At 41.6% G+C, this 10,401-nt stretch overlaps 1 long non-coding RNA gene across 1 annotated transcript in view; it reads left to right on the top strand.

The window, feature by feature from the left end:
- Positions 1-2,732: 2,732 nt before the first annotated feature.
- LOC144819639 (uncharacterized) overlaps positions 2,733-10,401 on the top strand; it is a 107,493-nt gene continuing 99,824 nt past the window's right edge. Inside the window, exon 1 of the long non-coding RNA XR_013607489.1 lies at positions 2,733-2,951. This is a non-coding gene — a long non-coding RNA (uncharacterized LOC144819639). The remainder of the gene's footprint in view (positions 2,952-10,401) is intronic.

Here is a 10,401-nt window from a genome sequence, read left to right as displayed (position 1 = left end):
GTTGCAAAGAACCATGAGAAGGCAAGAGAGGAGATTGACTGAGATGCAGGATAATCAGTACAGGGGTCTAAAGGCTCTAGAGATGATGAAACGAGGGGGTACTGAAACGACTTCAGTTTGACTCAGTCCATACCTCAGGGATGGTGTTTTGAGGATGATGACTACTGAAAGTCATCAAAGGGGGGATTGAGAGAGCGCAAGTTAAGAAAAACTATAGAAGTGCACCATATTTACAAGCACGTTGTATTAGTTTAGTAAACCATATATAAGAGTGTCGAAATTATAGAGTGAAAGTACATAATAGTGTTTAATTTGAATAGAATACTTAAAGAGAGTGTGAAAAACTAATGTAGATGTTAGAGATGTTAGAGATGTTGAAATCCTATGTTGTGTGACTGTAAGGGAAAATGTAATTCGGCTAAAACGTAGAAATGTGTAGGCCACATGGCAGTTCACAAAGAGTACAAGAAGCTGATGTATTTCCACATAATCTGGATTTTAATGTTATTATGATTCAAGTATTACTGAACCTAGGACTAATATATGTGTTTAATAGACGTTTATATAATCATTGTGTGTAATAAGTTAGAATATCGTTTAAACTAAAGAAATTAAATGTTTTTTCAGAATGCATATGCCCGTTTCATGGAATCCTAACAGGCCTGAATAGATAAAGTCATTTCTTTTGATCTGCATGTGCTCGTTAGAGAAAGGTCATGTTAAGCACAAGACGCAGAGCCTGTTACATGGTTTACGACTTAAAGATATGGTGGAGGCCGGAATTTGGGGCCCACAGAGAAAGTGTCTTTTGCAGGTGCGAGGGGGTTTAATTAGGAAAGTGATGAATAGACTTTTGTTCAAGAGAGCCTGGTACAGGCCTGGAGGAGTCTTCAGGAATTTCCTGGGGGTACCGTCTTGCCGGAGAGGAGCCTGGGAAGCAAGGTCAACGCTAACGATGGGACCAGAAGGAGTACCAGCATGGAGCACCAACACCACGTGAGGGGCGTCTCTAAAGGGCGTTTCTAATGTAAATGTGATTTTGTATTAGGGACAGCACCCCTGGGTGGAGAGCAGGCAGATGATCTGAGGAACCTAAGAGAGCGGATGGGTAGGCAGATAGGGAACTGCGAGACATCGTTTTGGAACAAAGACTAAGGGAAGTGCGTGATCTTCTTTGGAAGTCACCACTGCTGACACCTTTTTAGGTTAAGATCTTGCTAAGTAGGGATGTCACTTAGTCTAGTGTAGGGACAGTCTAATCTGATTTCTTTCCTTTCTGTAAATGACTCATAAGCTACAGCTTGTGTTTATCCTCGTAACTTTGATAATCCTAGAGTTTGTTTTGGTGATATTCTTCTGCCGACTAAGAGCATTTAGAAAATTCATGTTTGTATTGATACCCGTATATCTTTTGAATCTTATTTTGAGATGTTTGTATCTCCAGTTAAGTCTGGCTTTGTAATAAACTTTTAAACTTTTAAGCTTCAGTGATTCTTTAGAGTGTAGTAAGTCTTTAACTGATTAACCTAGTAGTGGATTGCCTTTTACTCAATGACAGGTACCAACGGTTCAGTCGACCTGAGTTGGGATCTAGATCTATAACTATAGACCAGAAATTCCGCGTTAACATAACTGTGAGGCATATTATCAAGGACCGGTGTTAAAATTATCGCAGTTTTATCGGCATGAAACTGTAGATAAAACGGCGATAATTTCAACACCCGTCCTTGATAATATGCCCCTGTATTCCTTGCTGTCTCTAACGACTTTCATTCTGCTGTAACTTTAAACTGTTTTCGCTACTAATTCTTTTAGATCTGTATGCCGCCTTCAGTACAGAGGACCACTCCAGCCTGCACTCCAATGCCCTCTTCGGCGTTTCTGGTGCAGCTACTTCCTTGCTCTCTTCCTAACTCCCAAGTCATACATACTCTCTTTCTTGGTCTAATCCTACTTCCCTCACTTTTCTTTTTCTTTCTGGAGTCCCAAGAGGTACCTCCTGCTTTTTGCTCTTCCTACACTTGCTCCTGTAAAATAAACTTGTAATTCCTGGCATGCATCTTCCCTTTTAATCCCTCCCCCATCCCAAATGGGGGAGGGATTACACACCACCTCACATCACCTCATGCACCTTCACTTGCTTTCTTTTTCTTAACATCTCAAGTTCCACTTTTTATGCCCAATGTTCATTTATGTTAAAGGCCTGGCACCTCCTTACCTCATGTCTCACATTCAGCTCTGTATTTTCACTCACTACATTTTTCCCCCAGTTTACTTTGATTTTGTCCCCCTCTTCCAAATTGCCAATTCAATTCAATTCAAATATTTTGCACTTCGCTGTAGAAATCCTTACTTCTTTCTGTATGATAGTGCTTCTTGTACATTCTTTATGAGGTGGCCCTTGATAGCTTCTAATACTTATTTGGACATAGCTGAACTGCCCTTAAATGGACCTCAAGTATGCACATTCTCTATAAATAAAATAAAGTAGGGAAAACAAGCTGCTTCCAATCAGCATGTGTACATGTGAGTGAGTAATGTGTCTTCTTGTAGGGTGAACTTACCAGTGAGCTGTGTTTTGGATTGTTGTAATGTTTTTGTTGAGTACAGCCATGGAACTGCTCACAGGTGTACCAGTACTGTAGGCACATTAATATTGCATTTTCTAGGAACAGAAAACCTTGTGTTTGTTTAATTGTAAACAAAAGCCTTTTTATCTTTTCATAAGGGGATAAACCCTCAACATCCTCATCGGTACCTGACACCTAAGACAGCTGGCCCTGCGGGGCACAAAGTCACAACAAGCATCTTTGAAGAAGCCACCAGATTCACTCCCTGGCACTGTCAAGGCCTATCTGCTCTGCTGAACAAGACATCTGAAGTCAAGCAATGAGCATGCTAAGCAGCTCCACTACAGAAGACCCATGGATAAATAGAGACATGCATATTTAGTAAGTAAATCTATAACGAATAAATAAAGAAATGTATATATACAATCAGTAGGACCATTTCCTTAAAATAATAAATGCTTCCATGACGGCGAAAGAGGATTTGAATTCACGGAAAACCTTTAAAGGTTATTTCTTATTAGAACATTGGAATGTGGAGCACTCCATTGAATACAATGGAGGGTTTCCATGCTTCTACAGGCCAGTAAAGGCCTTCTGAGCAACATTCCAATGTTGCTTTGCTATGAACAAAGGCCTCTCGGAGCTGGAGGGGATTTAAATCCCCTCGGCTCTGAGACGCTTTTGTTTAATTTGTTAGAACATTCTGCCTACTAGTGGTAGAATGTTCTAATAGCCTTATAGCCCTTCGTAGCTGGGCTATACGGCTCTTAGCGTCCCACTCCCTGTTAAAGGCCCTCGCCGAAAAATGCTGGAGCGGTCCTTAAGTAGCCGGTATAGCCCTCTACGGCCGTCTATAAGGCTATATTAGAACATTGGAAAGTTGGGAGCTCTATTGAAAACAATGGAGTACTCAGGGCTTCTAATGGCTGGTAGAATGTTGGAGCTCCAACATTTCAATGTTCTGTTCACAAACGCCTCAAGGAGCCCTAAGTGTATTTTAACCCCCTCGGGCTCCATGAGGCCTTTCTTTTACAAATTTGAACACTCTGCCCTCTAGAGGCGGACTGCTCTAATAGCTTTAGAGCCCTCCATTATAAATTTCAGGCCCGCTGTAGTGGGCTATAATGACCGTTAAAGGTCTGCTCCATTATTAAAGCCCCTTGCCTTTGGCTCTGTTCTGTTCTTCCACAGCTCAGTGGAATACTCCGTTAAACTATTATTGTGATAATTAGAAGATACCAGACTGACGGCATTGCTTAGGAAAATTTGAACACCATTATAATGCCAATGGTCCCTATTTAGGAGAGAGACTCCTGAATTTTATTTTATAACAAATGGGATATTTGCCAACATTCTTAGCTTTTATCATGCAAAGTTATACCTTGGTCTACTAGAAGACTATGGAATTATGTTATAATCTCTTTTAATGCTGCATACCTTTGATTTTAAGCATACTCAAATGTTGGCTTGTTTTTGGCTAAGGTCTTTTGCATGGATATATAAAACTAAAGTACTTGTTTTCCATTCAAAAGTTTGAATCCATTTATTGATAAATATATTACATATTTATGTTCTCTGGATATGTATGAGTGCTCTCCCTGAAATATTTCCATAATATTCTTCTTGGAAAACACTTCAGTTGAAGGTTACCAGCTCCAAGTTCATTCATAAAATATGAGTTCACATTTAAATGTTTTAGCAAATCATTCCTTTTATCACACTTTTAAAAATGGAAGTAAAAGTTTGGACCCATCAACATTAATATATGTTCTAAACCTTTTTGGGAACTTATGAGGATTAGATCCATGTATTTCATTTGATGATGCTATCTTCCATCTTTTTGAAGAGCAAACACGAATTTTGAGCTCCGTTTCTGTAAATGAAAAGAGCTAGTTGAGCACAGTATTTTGACTAGCAAAAAATCTAATAAACGGATAGTGATGACAACTAGTGTATGGATGGAATGCATGTACTTTGCTTTAACAGAATTTAAATTTGTGCAAAATTACATGCTATGACTCGTAATTACGTGAAATGCAAAGTAATTTGCTATATTTCAGCATAAAATGCATGCTAGTGTTAGTATTTGATGTGTGAAAGCGTGTTGGACTAAAAATAGTGCAATAAAACCCACCACAATCAACAGCTGCCCACATTCTGCTGTTCTTCTGCTTTGTGGTAATTTTTTTACTGTGGAAGACATGTTTGTGATAAACAGAGGTGGGTCCTCCACTATGGTGGAGGAGCGTCATCCTACTGCTTTTAAGCAGTGGGAAGCAGAAACCTAAAATGATAATAACTTTGTGTTATTATCATAAAAAACTGCTTCTTGCTGCATTGCTGGTGGATGTGTGGGCTTGGCTGCTCAGCTCTTTGAGCAGGGCAGGGGCGGAGTGGTTTGCCCACTCAAGTGCGCTATGACTGTTTGGTCGGCCCTCTAAGGCCACCCAAACCACTCATGTGCAATTTCCCCTTCTCCATGGAGAACAAGCCCGGGCCCCCATTCCCTGGTTGAATGCTAAACCAGGACGCTCAAAGCCAATCACAACGCTACTACAGACTTGTGATTGGTCAGGGAAGCCTGGGTGCTCACCAACCACAATGCTGCACTACAGTGTTGGGATTGGTTAGTGGGGCCTGCTTCCTGGTCCCCGATGTGTTTGGGGAGACCAGGAGCAGGGACGCCAGACTTTGCCAGTGGCAAGGTAAGTTTATGTTAATATTTTTGGTAATTTCATTTATCCATGCTTGACCCCCCCACATGACCTCTGTGCGATTCCCCCATGCGATTCCTCCGCTACCCCCGTATGACTACCCCGTGCAATACACACCCCCACCCCCCTACCTGAGAGCCATGCCGGCCGCCCCTGTGGTAAATTTTAACTGGTAATACTTATAATCATGTGAAGTGGTGTAATGGTGTCATTGTGGGAATTTCACATAAGAAGTGTAACACGAAATTCACTAAATTACATGTATTACACCAGGGTATTTTACATTTCGCCTAAGACTAATGACAACTATTACAAGTGTCTTTTTTTTTGCATGATTTGGAACATGCTTCTTTAACTTTTTTGACTGTTTTTATTTTCTGTTTTACATCTAGAAGCATTATAACAGTGTCACTCTTTTAATTTAATTGCTCATAATTCATATTTCATTAACACCACACTTAAGTATAAACATTCATTTTTGGACAATACAACTGTTACAATACAGATCAACACAAATCGCTCAACATGAGTTATAACTAAGACAAACATGGATTGGCAAGCATGTTTAATAGGCCACACCCTTATGTCTAATGAATACATCAACAGTATTGCCAAAACAGCTGCCTAAATGCAAGCAAACTCAAATTGAGTATCCCTGGTCATACATAACAACACTTCCAATGCCACCCATGTATTTAATTCCTCTATCAAGCCAAAAGTCTGTATTCGGTTTTCAGACACAGGGGCATATTTACAAGCCCCTATCGCCACGGGTAACGTCACTTTTTACGACGTTCCTGTGGGGATAGGGCCCTGCCAAATTTATAAGGCAGCGTTAAGCCCCTTAACGTGGCTTAACGCTGCTGTGTAAATAAGGCCCCCTTTCCCGCTATGCTTAGCATGAAAGGGGAGGGCAATGGGTGTTGGTGTGGGCTTTCCACCACAACATCATTGATTTTGACACTACCCCCTTTTTACAAGGGCAGCATAAATAGGAGGCAGTGACAAAATTAAGACCAGGGAAAACCTGGTCTTACCCTGTCGAAATGAGAAGAGATGTTCAAATTTCTCATTGTTTTGCTGTTTAAATGTGTGCTGCGTTGTGCAGCACACAGGGAAATAGCACAAGGTCAGTGATTGTTTATGTACAGGAAGGTCCCCTTTCCTGCACATAAACAATAATTGTTTTTAATGCTGTTTTGCAACTTCTATGTGTGCTGCATAAAACAGCACACATAGAAGTTACAACATGGCATTTAAATATTGTTTATGTGCAGGAAGGGAGACCTTCCTGTATATAAACAATCTTCCCTTGAACGCCGAGAACCTTGCACTATGGTGCAAGGGTCCTGTGTTGGCGCTAGGTTGTTATGTTTAGCAACAGTGCAGGGGGAAACGGAGGGCTGCACCATATTCTTGTAAATATGGTGCAGTCCTGTGTTTCTGAAGTGGCAGAGTGAGGCGTTAAGCCAGGAAGGCTAACACCTCACTCTTCCACTTCTCTTGTAAATATGCCCCACAGCTCCAAGTGTTTAAAATAATGGACATCACTATCAGTAGGGGAGCTGCTTTAGCTGGTGCAGGGCAGTGGGGCGATAGGGTGTAAGGGGCCCACTTCATCCTCAGGATAGCTTCCTCTGAAGAGGAACATGACCCATTTGTAAGTCTCTGCAGCCGAGATTCAGCAGACTGCTGGCTAGGCCTAATGTTTCTTATATACATGCCAATTTGTATACTCCTGGTTGTAGCTAGCTGCTGTGAGAACTATCCCCTTACACAAAGGCTGTGTGTGAGGAACAGCAGAAAACAACATTTGAAAAAGAGCCACTGGTAGAAATTGGGTTACTGGTTGACTCGGGTATGAGCCGTGGTCAAGCAGCAACCACAATCCTAGTCAGGGTAGGAGGCAGGCAAAGTGCAAACCCTAAATAAACCTTTGCTCACCTTCTGGTAGCTTGTCACAGAGCAGTCAGGCTTAACTTTGAGGCAGTGTGTAAACTATTTGTGCAACACTTCAAATAGTAAAACTATGAAAACCCCACATAACATTATTCCACACCAGGTTAGGAAAACAGCTTGGATTGTAATAAATAAAACAAGACCTAAATGACAAAAATCCAATTAGTAGAACCAGAGATTTACAAATGTAAAGTTAATAGAGAAAAGTAGTGCCGAAAATCACAAAGTGCTATTTGGGGATATCTGGTCATGCCAGACCGGGACAAAGTCATAAGTTCAGGCTGACCACGATTGAGCGTTAGTCCCACTTCAAGGGCCCAGTTACGTCACCTGAACAAAGGGGCATATTTACAAGTGGTTTGCACCAACGGAACGTTCCTTTTTACGATATTCCGATGGGGTAATCCCCTGCACCATATTTGCAAATTGGCATTAAGCCACTTTGGGTGCCTTAATGCTGCTTTGTAAATATGGTACACTTTCACACAGTTTTCTGCATTAAAAGGGTGTGCAACGAGTGTTGCTGTGGGCATTTCATCACAACACCCTTTGCTTTTTGACCCTGCCCAAGATTTACAAGGATCTGTAAATCTGAGGCAGTGCCAAGAACTAACGGCATGCAAAACAAGCGTTAGATTGGCGCATTATTTCTGCTCGTTTTGGCTTTTTCTATGTGTTCTGCATTCTGCAGCACACATAGAAAGAGTAAAATGCCTTTTAATGATTGTTTATGTGCAGGAAGTGATGCCTTCGTGCACATAAAGAATCATCCTTGCAACGCAGGCACCCTTGCATCATAGCGCAAGGGTGTCTGTGTTAGTGCTATTCAACTATTATTAGTGCCAAGGCAAGGGAAGCCACAGGGGTGCACTGTATTGTTGTAAATAGGGTGCATCCCTGTGTTTTTTAAATGACACAGCTTGCTGCTAAATTTGATGGTAAACTGTGCCATTTTCATGTAGATATGCCCCAAAGTACCTTAATTCCTGGTTGATGAGGATATTTACATGATACACAGCACGTGTTTACATAATATCAATGCCTGTTAGAATTTGCACTCTGGAGTGGAAAAGCTAAGAAAAGCAGTCTCGGAACATTTCCGCACTTCAGTTTCTTTTCATTGACCGGTAAGACCTTCACAGGTTACGGCAGCAACATGTTGTCATACAGCGACATTGCTTAATTACTAGGGTTTTGGGCATTATTTGGTGACCTAGGGGCAACAAGGGCAAATAACCTGGCATTAGCAGACTGTGAGGGCCCCACTTCCCAAGTTGGGAAACAATCTGTCTCCACCATAGGATCAGGGCACTACCTTCCTGGCCTCTTTCTTATCGTGCCTCCTTCATCCAGAAACTGCTTACTCTATTCAATACAATTATCTCGCTGGGGGCACGTATGCTGGACCTCGAAAAACGCCCTTAGTCCCTCCCCCTTTGTTGATATAGTCACATGGAGCTCTGGTCAAGAGGCTCCTGACACTGGTTTCTTGCCTAAGACAATGGACCAAGCCTATTAGAGCCATTGAAACGAGGAGCTGTATGTAATGTGGAAAGTGCTCCAGAGACGACCGCCGTGGAACGCACAACACAAAATGATGTTACACTTAAGCCACACTACAACCCTCATTCTTACAGCGATATCAAATGATGGAATGTATAAGCATACTTCTCTGACTCTTTACCTCACTATTTCTTAAAAGCAGCTATAAGTTGCAAGAAATGTACACCCCTGTGGGTATCATGCACAACACTTTGCTTTAAGGCCACACCGTAAACCTACAATCTTCTGGACAAGTGCATCCTACAGTGCCCCGTGCTACATGTCCGCTGAAATGAACTATGAGGACACCTTTGGGGCAATTCAAGTAAACTGTGTGTAACATATTTAAAATTCGATGCAAAAGCATGAAAAAAGAATGAAAGACTGAAAAGCCGTGTACATTGCTTTCCACGCACATCCCTACTCCATGAGAATGTTAACGCGGGATTACTGGTTACTAGTTACCTTACCAGATCCCAAACCAAGTCGACTGGATCGTTGGTACCTGTCATTGAGTAAAAGGTAATCTAACAATAGGTCAATCAATTAAGAACTTACACCACTCTAAATGACCACTGACCAGGATTAAGTTTCAAAGATTTAATATAAAGTCAAAGATAACTGAAGATACAAACTTCTCAAGATGAGGTTCAAAAGATAAACTGGTATCACTATGAACATAAATTCCTTGAACAATCTGAGTCTACAAAACAGGATAATGAGTACAAGCTCAAATATCATGAGCGTTGCCAAAATGGATACAAGTTGCAACCTCAAAGTCATTACAGAAAAGAAAATTAAGGTTAGTCTGTCCCTACACTATACTAAGTGACATCCCTACTTAACAAGATCTTTACCCCTCTAGGTGTCAGCCGTGGTGACTTCCTAAGAAGATCACGCACTTCTCTTTGTCTCTTCTCTGATAATGGGTCTCTCCTGATCAGTCTATCTGCCTACCCATCCGCTTCCTTAGGCTCCCAAAATCATCTGCTCTGCCCTCCTCCCGGGTCGCTTTCCCTAATACCAAATCACGTTTCCGATAGGAACGCCCCTTGGAACGCCCCTCACGTGGTACATCTTTGCGCGGTAAACTCCATGATGGTACTCTTCAAGACCCTCGTTAAAGTTGACCTTGGTTCCCAGACTTCTTCTCCAGAGCGCCGGTACCTCCTGAAATTCCTGGAGACTCCTACAGGCCTGCGCCAAGCGCCACTGAACAAGGCCCCTTTCATTCTAACTGATTAGGACCCTCGCACCTGCATACAGTTCGTCCTGCAGTGGGCCTCAAATTCCAGACTTCACCATATCTATAGGCTATAAAGCATACGTAGCTCTCAGTACTTGGCACCTCTCGACTCCTTCTCTAACGAGCATATGGCAGATCAAAAGAGATGACATTATCAGTTCAGGCCTACTTGATTTACATGAAACGAGTCCCTGCACTCTAAACATTTAACTTGCATTTAAACAGTTTCCTTAACTAACACATATTTCTAAAAGCAACACATCTATAAAGCATATATTTCAATACTAAATTCGATAATACATTTTGGAAGAACCACGTTAACCCCATCTCACATTATTTTAGCAGCACGTTTAGATTTGCTGTGAATTGC

Source organism: Lissotriton helveticus, chromosome 2_1 (genome assembly GCF_964261635.1).
Source record: "Lissotriton helveticus chromosome 2_1, aLisHel1.1, whole genome shotgun sequence".
In the NCBI taxonomy this organism is placed as follows: Eukaryota; Metazoa; Chordata; class Amphibia; order Caudata; family Salamandridae; genus Lissotriton; species Lissotriton helveticus.
The sequence above is the reverse complement of the archived record's forward strand: the minus strand, read 5'-3'. Positions and strand labels throughout refer to the sequence as shown.